Here is a 13124-nt window from a genome sequence, read left to right as displayed (position 1 = left end):
GCTCGCCATCATCATCTGTCCTGCAGGTTTACTGGATGTTCACAATCTGCTAGTGGCCATGATGAGTTGTGACTTTGAGCTTTTTAACCATTTTGGCCAATTTAGCCAATTTTCACCCAGTTTGTGCAATAACATTTGGTGTTCTCAGGCATTGTGCAAATTATGGTCTACCCTCCTGCTGTCCAGAAGATTGTGATCATGGCAACAGCTTAATGGTCTTCATTTACTTTAATTTGTAGTTCAGCAGATTGTTTTTTCCACAGCCAGCTGCATTAGACTTTTAATCTGAGGGTCCAGTGTTCAAGTCCCTGTTCATGTGTAAAGTTGCACATTCTGCTAGATGAGTTGTCCATTTGACATGCCTGAACACTTCAGACACTGCCATATCATTTGTGTTCCATGCACAAGTCTTTAAACAGAATTGTGGCTGTTTTTCAAGCAGGTTTGTATCATAACAATGTTGCTGGTAAGTCTAAATGAACAATGGGCAACCTACATCCATCTTGCTTGCACCCAAATCTCTGTACTCATCTCCCTGCTTGGATAGTATGTCTAAGAACATAACACATATGTTCTATAACCCTTTTCATTGGTTTGCTAACACTCTTAAAAAATTCCTTTCATTGTATCAATCTCAGAAATAACCAAAGAATGACAAATTCCATTTATGTTCTAGTACCAGTGTTCAACCACCTGAATGTCACTGTTTCCGCATTAGTTGTGTTTTTCTTGTTTTTAAAACACCTGCCCCGTGTGAGGGTTGAACTCACGACCTTCAGATTATGAGACTGACGCGCTGCCTACTGTGCCAACGAGGCCTTGAAAGCTATTGCAATGGTTGGGAAAATTTCAGAAAAACTAACAATTTGGTCTTTAATCTCAATAAAAACAATGTTTCTGGAAACCTATGTACTCACACAAAGGCTAAAATTGACCCTAGATGCTTTGTCATGACCCCATGAAAAGGCCAGGACAAAAGACGTGTGCAAAGGTTGAAGGAAATGCGAGAATATGACCACAACAAAAGAAATTATAATTCAATGATGGTGGTAGTCAGTTTAGTCAGTGGTGAATGTATATGCATGGATGAGTGTGAGGTATGGTGTCAGCGATTTATGCTGGACAGTGTAAAACTAACAAAGATGAGCGGGAGAGGTGCTGGACTGAGAGCACCTCTAGGGCAATCACAGATGCACAACCAATAATAAACACTACTGAGTGAATGCGTTCAGAAAATGAAGAACATTGTTCAGAAAGCTTAATGAAGCTTCATTTGACCATAACTATTAACCACCTGAACCTGGTAAAAGATATGAGGTACTCCTGCATAGCTAGCCAGTGATTTACCTCCTGTAGATGGTGGTCGGCGTGCCAACGAGGCTTGAAAATTTGCAGTTGGTGATTCAGAGGAGATGTAACAGTTTTAAGTGTAAAGTAACTTAATTTTCAAAATTGTCCACCTACAGTGCCAACGAGAGCTCTACTCTAATATGGTATTCAACTTTAGAAGGTATTGTTGATCTCAGAAACAACGATAGACAGCACCATCTTATCACAATGCCCATGTATGTGTTTGCAAAAACATTCACATGAACTCGCAAATCAATTGATGAGATTTTGGCGGTCAAAGCGTCAATGTCAAGGTGACTGTGTCTTCATGTCTGTCCATCCAATTCTTGTGAATGCAATATCTCTGAACGCCTAGAGGGAAGCACTTCAAAATCTAGAGGTCAAGGTTACTGTTTCATTATGTCTCCAGAACTGTATATGTATTTCTCCTGAACTGTTGAGTTAGGTGACGTAAAGCCCCAGTGGCCTAATGGATAAGGCACTGGCCTCCTAAGCCAGGGATTGTGGGTTCAAGTCCCATCTGGGGTGGTTTTCAGCAGAGTGATGCAGACATCCACTACCCTGTCAGGACCCTGTAGTAATGCTGACTTTCCAGTGATGTGATTGGTAAGTGGTTGGACTGTATACAGGTTTTAATCATATCCATCGGTTGCATGGACGGGACATCAATACCCTGGTTCTACCGCCTGATCGCTGTCTTTGTCGTTCAACGACTATTTTGGCTCACACCTAAACGCACCCGAAGCATCTCAGCCGAAAATCACACTGCACCTCAGAGTGCTCTCAAGCACTCCCAGCTGTGCTTTTGCAGAAGAGTGCCTTGTTTTCTTTTAGCTTAGAAAAAGGCTTTAGCTTGACAAGGTAAACAGATTGATCCATAGTGATATTCATTAGTATGTCCACTTCAGTTATGTATTGAAGCACATCCTTAGAGCTAATGGCCCTCATTTATTAACCTAATGTAGAAATCCTCTTACGACAGGCTTTAAGTGAGATTCATGAAACGTTGTATCACACCAATCAGAGCGTAAGAATGATCGTACATTGATAAATGCAGCGGCTGGAAACGATCATAATAAAATTATCACACCCCATTATATTCTCGGTTTTGAGGCTTCGCCGCTACTATTTACGACATGGACAGACGTAATCCGGCTAAGAAGAGGCATTTTTTAGAGGTGGAGATTGCAAACCCTGACATCTCAGGTGCTCTGGTGCAGCCAGCTACCACCAGGACCAGGAGCAGCCGGCTACCACCAGCCCAGGAGAATATGCCACCTAAGAAAAATGCAATCCTACCCGATGAGGTTGAGGAGATAAAGAAATCTCTGGACTTCTTGTCGGCGGAGATTTCTTCTGTTGCAGTGCAGTGCAACAGAAGAAAATCATAGATCTGATGAGTAAAATACAAACGCTAAACGGGCAAAACGTGGAGAAGATTGCTTTTCTGAAACTTGAGTTGCTGACCTCGAGCAATGCAATGTGATTATCAGCGGCCTGAGAACCAAACGGAACCATGCCAGGGTGGCCGCAGACGCTGGATACACCACTGCTAGGCTGAGGGAAGCTCTCGAGGAGGAGAAGGAGACGCTGGAACAACAGGTGATTTGCTTTTTGGACAGCAAAGGCATTTATGTTGATAGCAGGGACATTGAGGATTGTCATACTCTTCCGAGCAAAACAAACGGCCACTCCATTGGTAATAATCCGGTTCACCAACAGAAAGAAAAAGTCCGCACTTCTCAGACAAGGAAGGAAATTAAAAGGCATCCAAGTTTACATCAACAAACACCTCACCAAGAAAATGCTGATATTGCCAAGAAAGCACTCATACTCAGAAAACAAAACAAGATCCAGGCAACATGGGCAAGAATTAATAAAATATACATCAAACTTCACGGGTCGACGCCTGAGGCAACAAAGAGATTGAAGTGATTCTCATCAGGGACATCACCGAGCTGGATAAGTTTGAAGAAGGAATGAATCAAGAGCAACATAGGCCTACATAAGGTAACTGCATACAAACTGAATTGGACGTATCAAACACAATGATCATGGCAAACTTGGACAGAAACTTCTCTGTTACATATGATCAACTGAACTTGGAAACTTTCAAATACACAGAACTTAAACCACAAGACATTGAAACACATTGACCAAGATAATAATTTCTACATTGGTTCTCACTGCCAGTGTGAATATTACACAGTTAAACCTGTAAGCTTACTGTAAACTAGATGTGGAAAGTTGAAAGGTTGATCTTTTTTACCTGTGGTGTGGCTTAAAACCAGGTTCCACCGAGATTTGAACTCAGATCGCTGGATTCAAAGTCCATAGTGCTAACCATTACACCATGGAACCTTTAAAAGTGTTGCAAGGGTTTGTTAACTAAAATGGACTAGTCCATACACACACAATATACTATACACACTCTAAACAGAACAATACAGAGGCCGTCAGAGATGGCAAAAGTACTCACTGCCCGTGCTCAAGTAGAAGAACAGATAATTGTGTTAACAAATACTCTGGTAAAAGTAGAAGTACTGATTTAACTTCTTTACTCAAGTAAAAGTACCAAAGTACAGGCTTAGCAATATAATTAAAATATAAAAGTAAAAGTAGCCTTATGAATGACAAAGCTCCCTGGACCAGACACATGTTACTAGAGAGCACACTGAGAAACTACAGTAGACATGGAGAAAAGACTCTTTATTCTTTATTCTTTATATGCCATTGCCTACATTTTAAATGACTGTCTCCCAATAGGCCTAAAACATATATAAACATATATCCTATTTATATTGACAGAGACTGGGACTCCAGGTTAATAAGATTCTGACCGAGTAGCAAGATATGAATTCAAGTGTGATTTTGTGAGAAGTCTGTGTATGTTCCAATTTAATTAGATTAAATTTTGTAATGGTAACTCCAGGGAAATTATTTGAAATGTAGTGAGGACTAGATTAGAACTGGATTTAAAGCTAATTCTGGTTTCCAACTTCGGCCCAGGTGTGTCTGTTAAAACACAGACGGAGACAACTCTCTGTTACTGCTTTATTACAATCAATCATCAGTATAAACATAGGGGGGTGGGGGGCCGCTCTGCTATGAATGTGTGTGTGGTAATAAAAGAAATAAACAACATTGTAAAGGCTACCATACACAATGTATAGGAATCTTACAGTGAGGAAAATAAGTATTGAACACCCTGCTATTTTGCAAGTGCAGCTTAGGCATTATATGGTGTGTTGAGGTGCTACACGAACATTTCTGCAAACAGTCATAGCTCAGCATATCATGTTGTTGTGGCCGAGTGGTTAAGGCGATGGACTAGAAATCCATTGGGGTCTCCCCGCGTAGGTTCAAATCCTGCCGACAACGAGCGCTGTTTTTTAAGACTGGTACCAAACCAATGACACATCAGAGTATACCAAATCGCAGATGTGCTTTCATAAACAATATTGTCTTATCTCATAGGTACTGGAAGCAACCAGTCTCCACCAATGTATTTCTTATCAATCTGTCTTACAAGATTTGCAGTGAACGTTGTATTGTCCAGCAGAAAGGCAACAGGTTTGTTACTTTTTGACTATGATTTATACCATAGCAGTGCAAGCATTTTGCCAATGTTTGATTTCCAGCCACCGCAGTTACATTTACAGGTTTTAAAGCCTACACAACATATTTCAATTTCCTTGCAAGAGTCATCCCAAAAGCATTAATAAAGATAAATCTAAGTCTATCTCAGAAAAAAGTCAAAGAATTTCAAAATCTTCAGGGATGTAGCTCAGTGGTAGAGCACATGCTTTACATGTATGAGGACCTGGCATCTCCAGCAGGTATTATGGTAGAGTCTTTAAAAGAGCTGCACAGATATTACCTCCTGTGGTAATCTGACTGGTAAACAACACAACAAGCACTTTGAACGTACATATTTCACAGTTTCCATCTACAGTATTTATTACCTGTAGTGCAGTATATTTACTGTATTACACTCCAGTTTTTATGGGTGTTATAGCAGGAATAAAAGTGTATGAGCACTGTCTTTATTATGGATGAAATAATCTCAACATGACATTAAATTTATTCTTCAGCAGGTGGAGAGACATTTCACTTCAGACACTTGCAACATCAGAGGCTTTGTTAAACATCAACAGACGGAAATATACTGCTGATACAAAGCACAGGAATTAGCAGAGGATGGTTTTGATCCATCGACCTCTGGTTATGGGCCCAGCACGCTTCCGCTGCGCCACTCTGCTCTGCTGATAACAACAGCTTACGGGTTGTAAAGTTAAACATTTGGGAGACCTTGCAACTATCTTTTATTTGAGCTCCCTGATTACTCACACATTGATTATTCACATGTAACACTTGTGATTGGCTGGTGTTTTAAAAAAAAAGGGCATTGTGAGCACAGATATAAACATCAGTAAGGAGTCTACCAAGTTGCCTCTTATCATTTTAGTTTGGACACCCAGTGAGGCTTACAATGTAAAGAGAGGAGCCTGGTCGGGCTAGAACTCTCCTCTGCTGGATCGGGCTGTACTGCACCGCCTAATGAAAATATACACCCTTGACATATGGATAGTCCTAATATTAATATACAGGCTTATATTGCAATCTCGTCACCCTACATGTAGGTGTACCTATATTTAAATAACACACTGTAGCAAAGTTTATGTAGTGTTTTTTAATTTTACCTGTGTTTTTTTCTGTGAGGACAACTCTGTCCGGCTTATTTATGTAGCATGGAAGCTAGCGTTAGCTAACTAGCAGCCAGCCTGCTTCCAAACAAATACTTTTAATTATCTCAACACTTTTTAACAGTCAAACTGAAACACTGGCGGTGAGCTCCAGGTCCTGCAGCTGCAGACGGACATGGATAGCTTCAGACCCGCTCACCACTAGTGTTGGTGGATTAGCAAGCTAGCGTTAGCAAACTAACCCCGCTTATAATAAATACATTTTAATTATCCTAACACTTTAAACAGTCAAACTCAAACACTGGCGGTGAGCTCCAGGTCTTGCAGCCACGGACGGACCGCCATCAATGGGTATAATGCGTGCCTTTTAAATTACATTTTTATTTTTTTTAAACGGGCTGGTTGGTTAGTTTGCTAACGCTAGCTTGCTATTCCCCCAACACTGGCGGTGGGCTCATGGGGGTTGTGCCGCTGCTATCGGGTCTGGAGCTTTCCATGTCTCGCTGGAGATCAGATCCCGTTGAGGTCGGCAGCGGAGATTTCTAGCAATGTTTTCCCCGCTGACCGAGCCCCACTGACGGCGGACCGTCTGCGTCTGCAGCACCTGGAGCTCAGCGCCAGTGTTTTCAGTTTAACTGTTAAAAAGTGTTGAGCTAATTAAAAGTATTTACAGTATTTAGAAGCGGGCTGGATGCTAGTAAGCTTATGCTAGCTTTCATGCAACATAAATAAGCCGGACAGAGTTGTCCCTCATCTGGGGATAAATAAATCTGCTGCCCCCTCCCCCCCATCCTGTTGGCTCAGAGCTCCACAGACTAAGTCCACAGGTACAACTTAGTTTTGCACCAAATGTATCGCAAGAAGTGTTGCAAAAGTCGAGGGTGCAGACTCGCCGCAGTGAAAAAAAACATGAAATAAAGTACAAGTACAGAATTGTTTTCTACAAGCTCTCAAATCATATTCTATAAGTGCTCACATCACATCTACGTGCTCTCACATTTGCACCATATTTACCTTCATATTCTTTGTTGAACTTTATTGCTTTACAAACACCAGAGCAGTAAGCGCAGGGCTGCCAACTCTCACGCATTGGCCGTGAGACACACGCATTTGACTGGTTTCACACGCTCACACGCCACACCCCCGATTTCTCACGCTGAAGTGTCAACCCGGTCGGTCAAATTTCTGATAGATGAGTTTATCTATAGATTTATCTGTTTAGCCACTAGTTGTGCTTTCAGAGACTGTGAGGGTTCAAGAGCGCTCCCTATCTGTGAAAGTTTCGAATTGTCGCAAACTGAGAATATTTTTTTACGATCCATCCCATTTCCCCGGCTTAGGTATGAGCTCTGAGTATCACAGACCCGTCCGTCGCTTCGTGTCCACTCTCTCTGTAACAATAGAGGTGAGCAGCGTGGCTGGTAGCGTAGCAACTTCAGTTCATGTTAGTGGACCTGCTCTGCTGTGGACAGGACGCGTTGCATCCGTGTAGTCCTCCGATAATGCGCAGCGTACAGCCTCCTCTAAACTTTGTCAGAGACCAGAGACCCGAATGGGCGTCTGTGTCTGTCAGACGGTCTGAATGAGATCCACCATATCAGCGGAGCAATGACATGCACAGCAGACTATATTACAACTCTCCACATCTCGGACAACAGAGATGGGAGGATTTATATTTTGAATGTGCACAAGTTGTAAACATGGGCAGAAATCTGGTGAAACACATCTGAGCTATACTATATATACTATACTATATATACTATACTATATATACTACATATATACACTATACTATATATACTATACTGCAACATTGGCCACTATTGTGCTTCTCTAACCTCGGTGCATCTCTAAATGTAACTGTAAATATTAATTTGATGTTTTATGAAATGAACAAATAGTCTTTTTTTCCCCCAAAAAGTAAATCCAGTAAGTGGGCCCAGAGGATGAGGGCCAAACATTACTGAACCTTGGCACAAAGGTTAAAGGATAAGAATTTATGTAGATCAGTGTTCTTATTCTTTAGAATTTCAGTGGTCTTAGTTGATCCCTCAACATTAATTTAACTTTGGTCCCTTGTCCCAACACCAGGGACCCCTGGACCTGTTCCCCACAGACCCAAATCTTCTCAGCTGTTGCTGACATATGCTCCTGTCTCTTCATGTTGTTCATTAGTTTTGGCACGTTGTCTGGGTCAGTTCTTATATCATAAGAAGTTAATAATGTATATAATGTAAATGCTGAAGCCGTAAAACCTGTTGATACTACAACATGCAAGGTTCTTAACCCTACAGTTTTGCACATATCATGTAAGACTTGATTTCTCCATTTTTTTGCAAAAAAACTCTCCAGAAAGTGCCCTTTAATGGTTTATTTTTCAATTTTTTTCCTGGGGGGGCATACCCCCAGACCCCCCTAGGGAGAACCCCACCCCCCCACATCACAAATCACAATTTAAACCCTGAAGGATAACCCCCAAAAAATTGCTTTGTACGTGGCAAAATATGGGTTGCCCCCCCAAATCTCACTCCAGGTTTGGGGAAAGTTGGCAGCCCTGTAAGCGCTGTGACTAACATTACTCTTCTGAAGTGATTTTGGAGAGGGACATCAGGTAGAAATACTCTGGTTGACTAGCATGACACCATTGTATTCATATAATAATCAATCCAAGCTAACGTGAATGACAGTGACTGCATGTTGCTTCCTCTAAATGTCAGGTTGTGGTCAACTAGTGGGACCAGCTCGTTAGTTTGATAAACTGATCAGACCTGCACGTTGCGCGCACTAGCAACACTCTGTGTCTCCAAGAACAGTTCAGTCAGTGGAAATGACGTTAGATCAGACACAGACTTCTATAGTAGATTAGCGTTACGTTTCCAGTGTCGCGGCTCCGAACCGTAACGTTAGTTGGGACAGACGGACCCCTTGTTTCTTTGGCTTTAGCCTGGCTGGTAGCAGCTTTCTGCTTTTTCTTTAAGCTAATTATTTTAGCTTTAGCCTGGCTGTAGCAGCTTTCTGCATGTTTCTTTAAGCTAACTATATTAGCTTTAGCCTGGCTGGTAGCGCCTTTCTGCTCGTTTCTTTAAGCTAACTATTTTAGCTTTAGCCTGGCTGGTAGCGCCTTTCTGCTCGTTTCTTTAAGCTAACTATTTTAGCTTTAGCCTGGCTGATAGCCTTTCTGCTTGTTTCTTTAAGCTAACTATATTAGCTTTAGCCTGACTGGTTGCAGCTTTCTGCGGTGGGAAATGCCTGGGAGACGTTGTGATTATGTTGCATTAATCAGGGGGTTTAGTTTGTATTTGAGGAGAACATAAAACCCCAACTACTGTAGCGTCACTCACTACCCATCAAAACTATGACATCACTGTGTCAGAGGCAGCTGTTGCCAACGGTAGGCTACTTTTCTACACACGGAGAGCCTCACTTCCCATACCAAACCTCGTCGGACTAACGTCACATCCACACGTTGCCCACATGCTACCTGTCTTGAAGGGGAACGGTCGATGGTAATAATCATGTAAGGAGAAACGTGAAATTTTCTTTCCTATCAAGCAGCAAAAAAGTATTAACGTCAACATCGTAACGTCCTGCAATGTGACTTTCGCGCATGCGCACATCGCGATGTCAATGCTAAAACACAATATTGTTCAGCCCTAACTGACGGTATACTTCAGTAAGCTAGTTTGCCACTTTTATCTTGGGTAATGCCACATGTAAGTATATCTTAGTTTATTTAGATACCCAACATCACAATCTCGTCCATCTACACAGAATACTCCCCTGTGGTGATCAAACAACACCTGTGAAGAGGCTTGTGAAGCAGTGTGTCTGAGGAGGCAAGTGATAGGCTCAGGGACTGCTTTGAAATTACAGACTGGGAAGCACTCTGCACCCCCACGGCACCGACATTGACAGCATGACACAATGCATCACAGACTATATCAACTTCTGTGTGGAGAACACTGTGCCCTCCAAGTTGGTCCAGTGTTTTCCCAACAACAAACCCTGGGTGACTTCTGAGATAAAAGCTCTGCTAAATGAGAAGAAGAGGGTTTTTGCATCAGGGGACAGAGAGGAGCTGCGCAGAGTCCAGAAGGAACTCAGACTCAGGATCAGGAGGGGGAAGGTCATCTACGGGAGGAAATTAGAAAAGAGTTTGGAGCAGAACAATGCTAGGGACGTCTGGAGAGGGCTGCAGAACATCTCCGGCCACGGCAAAGCTGTGGGAAGAAGCCAAGCCGGAGGAGACAAGGACTGGGCAGATGAGCTGAATCTGTTTTTTAACAGATTTGACTCTGCCTCCTCGCCTCCCTCTTCACACCCCCCAGCCCCCTCTTTCACACCTCCCCTGGCCTTCTCCTCCTCCCCCCCCTCCCCTCCTCAGCCTGCCACCTTCAACGACCCGCATCAGCAATGAACCCACCAGCCCGTTCCTCCCCCCTCTCCCCGCTCATCAGTTCACCACCCCCCTCTCCCCCTCCCTGAGACCCTCACCTCCTACCATCCACACACCCCAGTCATCCTCCACCCACTTCTCCATAACAGATGATCAGGTGAGAAGTCAACTGAAGAAGCTCAAGGCAAGGAAGGCCCCGGGCCCGGACGGCATCAGCCCAAGTCTCCTCAGGGACTGTGCTGACCAGCTCTGTGGTGTGTTCAGGCACTTATTCAACCTGAGCCTGAGCCTGGAGAAGGTCCCAGCCCTGTGGAAGACCTCCTGTGTGGTCCCGGTACCAAAGTCACCGCGACCCAAGGAGCCAAACCACTTCAGGCCTGTTGCCCTGACTTCTCACCTGATGAAGACCATGGAGAGGATCATCCTGCGTCACCTGCGACCCCTGGTGGGCACACAGCTGGACCCCCTGCAGTTTGCTTACCAGCCTGGGATTGGAGTGGACGACGCAGTGATCTACCTGCTGCACAGATCGCTGCTTCACCTGGAGGACAGCGGGAGCACTGTGAGAGTCATGTTCTTCGACTTCTCCAGTGCTTTTAACACCATCCAGCCTTCGCTCCTCAGAGTGAAGATGGAGAGTGCCGGAGTGGACCAACATCTGGCTGCATGGACTACGGACTACCTCACCAACAGACCACAGTATGTGAGGCTCCATCACTGTGTGTCTGACGTGGTGCACTGCAGCACAGGTGCCCCTCAGGGTACGGTGCTCTCCCCCTTCCTTTTCACCCTCTACACCTCGGACTTCACACACAACACCACCCACTGCCACATCCAGAAGTTCTCTGATGACACAGCCGTTGTTGGTTGTGTCTCTGAGGGGAACGATCTGGAATACAGGTCGGTTATCAAGGACTTTGTCAGCTGGTGTGAGCTCAACCAGCTTCAGCTTAACACCAGCAAGACAAAGGAGATGATAGTCGACTTCAGGAGGAAACATCCCCCTTCTCAACCGGTGAGCATCCAGGGATTGGACATTGATGTAGTGGAGAGCTACAAATTCCTGGGTGTTCACCTAAACAATAAACTGAACTGGACTGATAACACCCAAGCACTCTACAAGAAGGGCCAGAGTCGCCTCCATCTGCTGAGGAGACTCAGGTCCTTTGGAGTGTGTAGGACTCTCCTCAGGACCTTCTATGACTCTGTGGTGGCCTCTGCCATCCTCTACGCTGTGGTCTGCTGGAGGGGGGGCAGCTCGGACCGGGACAGGAGCAGACTCAATAGACTGATCCGGAGAGCGAGCTCTGTCCTGGACTGTCCTCTGGACCCCATAGAGGAAGTAGGGGAGAGGAGGATGTTAGCCAAGCTGACATCCATCATGGACAACACCTCTCACCCCCTACATGACACTGTGGGGTCCCTGAGCAGCTCCTTCAGCAGCAGACTGATACACCCACGGTGTAAGAAGGAGAGGTACCGCAGGTCCTTCATCCCGGCCGCTGTCAGACTCTACAAACACCTGCTCTACCTGATAGTGTTGTAGTTTCTGTTCCTGTTTTTCTCCCATCTACATCACACACTTTCTGTTTATCTTTAATATTGGTATTATATTATTTTATTACAAGTACTTACTTTTCAATATTTATGGTCTCAGGTTAATATAATTTAAATTATGCTACCGACTCTTGCTTCTTTGCTCTAATTACACATTCAACTTAACTTAATTTTTAACGTCACTTACACCGCAATATTGTTTCTCTTATCATGGCAACCGCACTTTAAAATTCCTTTTGTTTGACGGCATTTTACTTACTCAGTCTACCATATTTTCATTGTCTATTTCTTGCCTGTATTTCTTGCCTTGTATTTCTTGCCTTGTATTTCTTTCGTGCTTACTTGTTTGTGTGTTATTGTTTTGTTTTTCTGTTTTTTGCTGTTGCTGCTATGCTGCTACTTGTAACGACAGAATTTCCCCGTCGTGGGATAAATAAAGTATAATCTAATCTAATCTAATCTAATGACCTCCAGGCTGGGTTGACACCCTCCAGCACCCCCATGCTCCCTCCCAAGGCCCTGTAAGTGGGTGTCAGTCTGGCTGATGACCCCCAGGCCTACAGGCCTCAACTCTAAGTCCCAGTTTCATGCACTGTGGCTGGGTTAACATAGTCTTGCACCATCACACTCACTCCCAAGGCCCAGTGATTGGCTTTGATGCTGGCCTTTGACCTCCAAGGCTACAGCCCTCAACTCTAAGCCCCAAACCTATGCACTGAGGCTGGGTAAACATGGTCCAGCAACCTCATATTCACTCCCAAGGCCCAGTAAGAAGTTCTTATTCTTGCTGATAACCTCCAGGCAGGGTTAACACCCTCCAGCATCACCATGCACCCTCCCAAGGCCCAGTAAGTGGCTGTCAGTCTGGCTTTTGACCTCCAAGGATACAGGCCTCCACTCTTAGTCCGAGTTATATGCACAGAGGCTGGGTCAAAATCTTCTAGCACCCTCATGCTCCCTCCCAAGGCCCAGTAATTGGCTTTGATGCTGGCCTTTGAACTCCAGGGCTACAGGCCTCAACTCTAAGCCCCAAAACTGTGCACTGAGGCTGGGTAAACATGTCCCAGCACCCTCACACTCACTTCCAAGGCCCAGTAAGTGGCTCTAATTCTGGT

At 44.2% G+C, this 13124-nt stretch overlaps 3 non-coding genes across 3 annotated transcripts; 2 read left to right on the top strand and 1 right to left on the bottom strand.

Moving 5' to 3' along the window:
- Positions 1–1805: 1805 nt before the first annotated feature.
- On the top strand, positions 1806–1878 carry trnar-ccu (transfer RNA arginine (anticodon CCU)). The gene has a single exon. It is a non-coding gene; the product is annotated as a tRNA-Arg (tRNA).
- A 1761-nt stretch (positions 1879–3639) lies between these two features.
- Positions 3640–3711, bottom strand: trnaq-uug (transfer RNA glutamine (anticodon UUG)). Its single transcript has one exon. It is a non-coding gene; the product is annotated as a tRNA-Gln (tRNA).
- A 938-nt stretch (positions 3712–4649) lies between these two features.
- Positions 4650–4731, top strand: trnas-aga (transfer RNA serine (anticodon AGA)). The gene has a single exon. It is a non-coding gene; the product is annotated as a tRNA-Ser (tRNA).
- The last annotated feature ends 8393 nt before the right edge of the window (positions 4732–13124 follow it).

Source organism: Etheostoma spectabile, unplaced genomic scaffold (genome assembly GCF_008692095.1).
Source record: "Etheostoma spectabile isolate EspeVRDwgs_2016 unplaced genomic scaffold, UIUC_Espe_1.0 scaffold00018558, whole genome shotgun sequence".
In the NCBI taxonomy this organism is placed as follows: Eukaryota; Metazoa; Chordata; class Actinopteri; order Perciformes; family Percidae; genus Etheostoma; species Etheostoma spectabile.
This window is presented reverse-complemented; position numbering and strand designations above follow the sequence as displayed.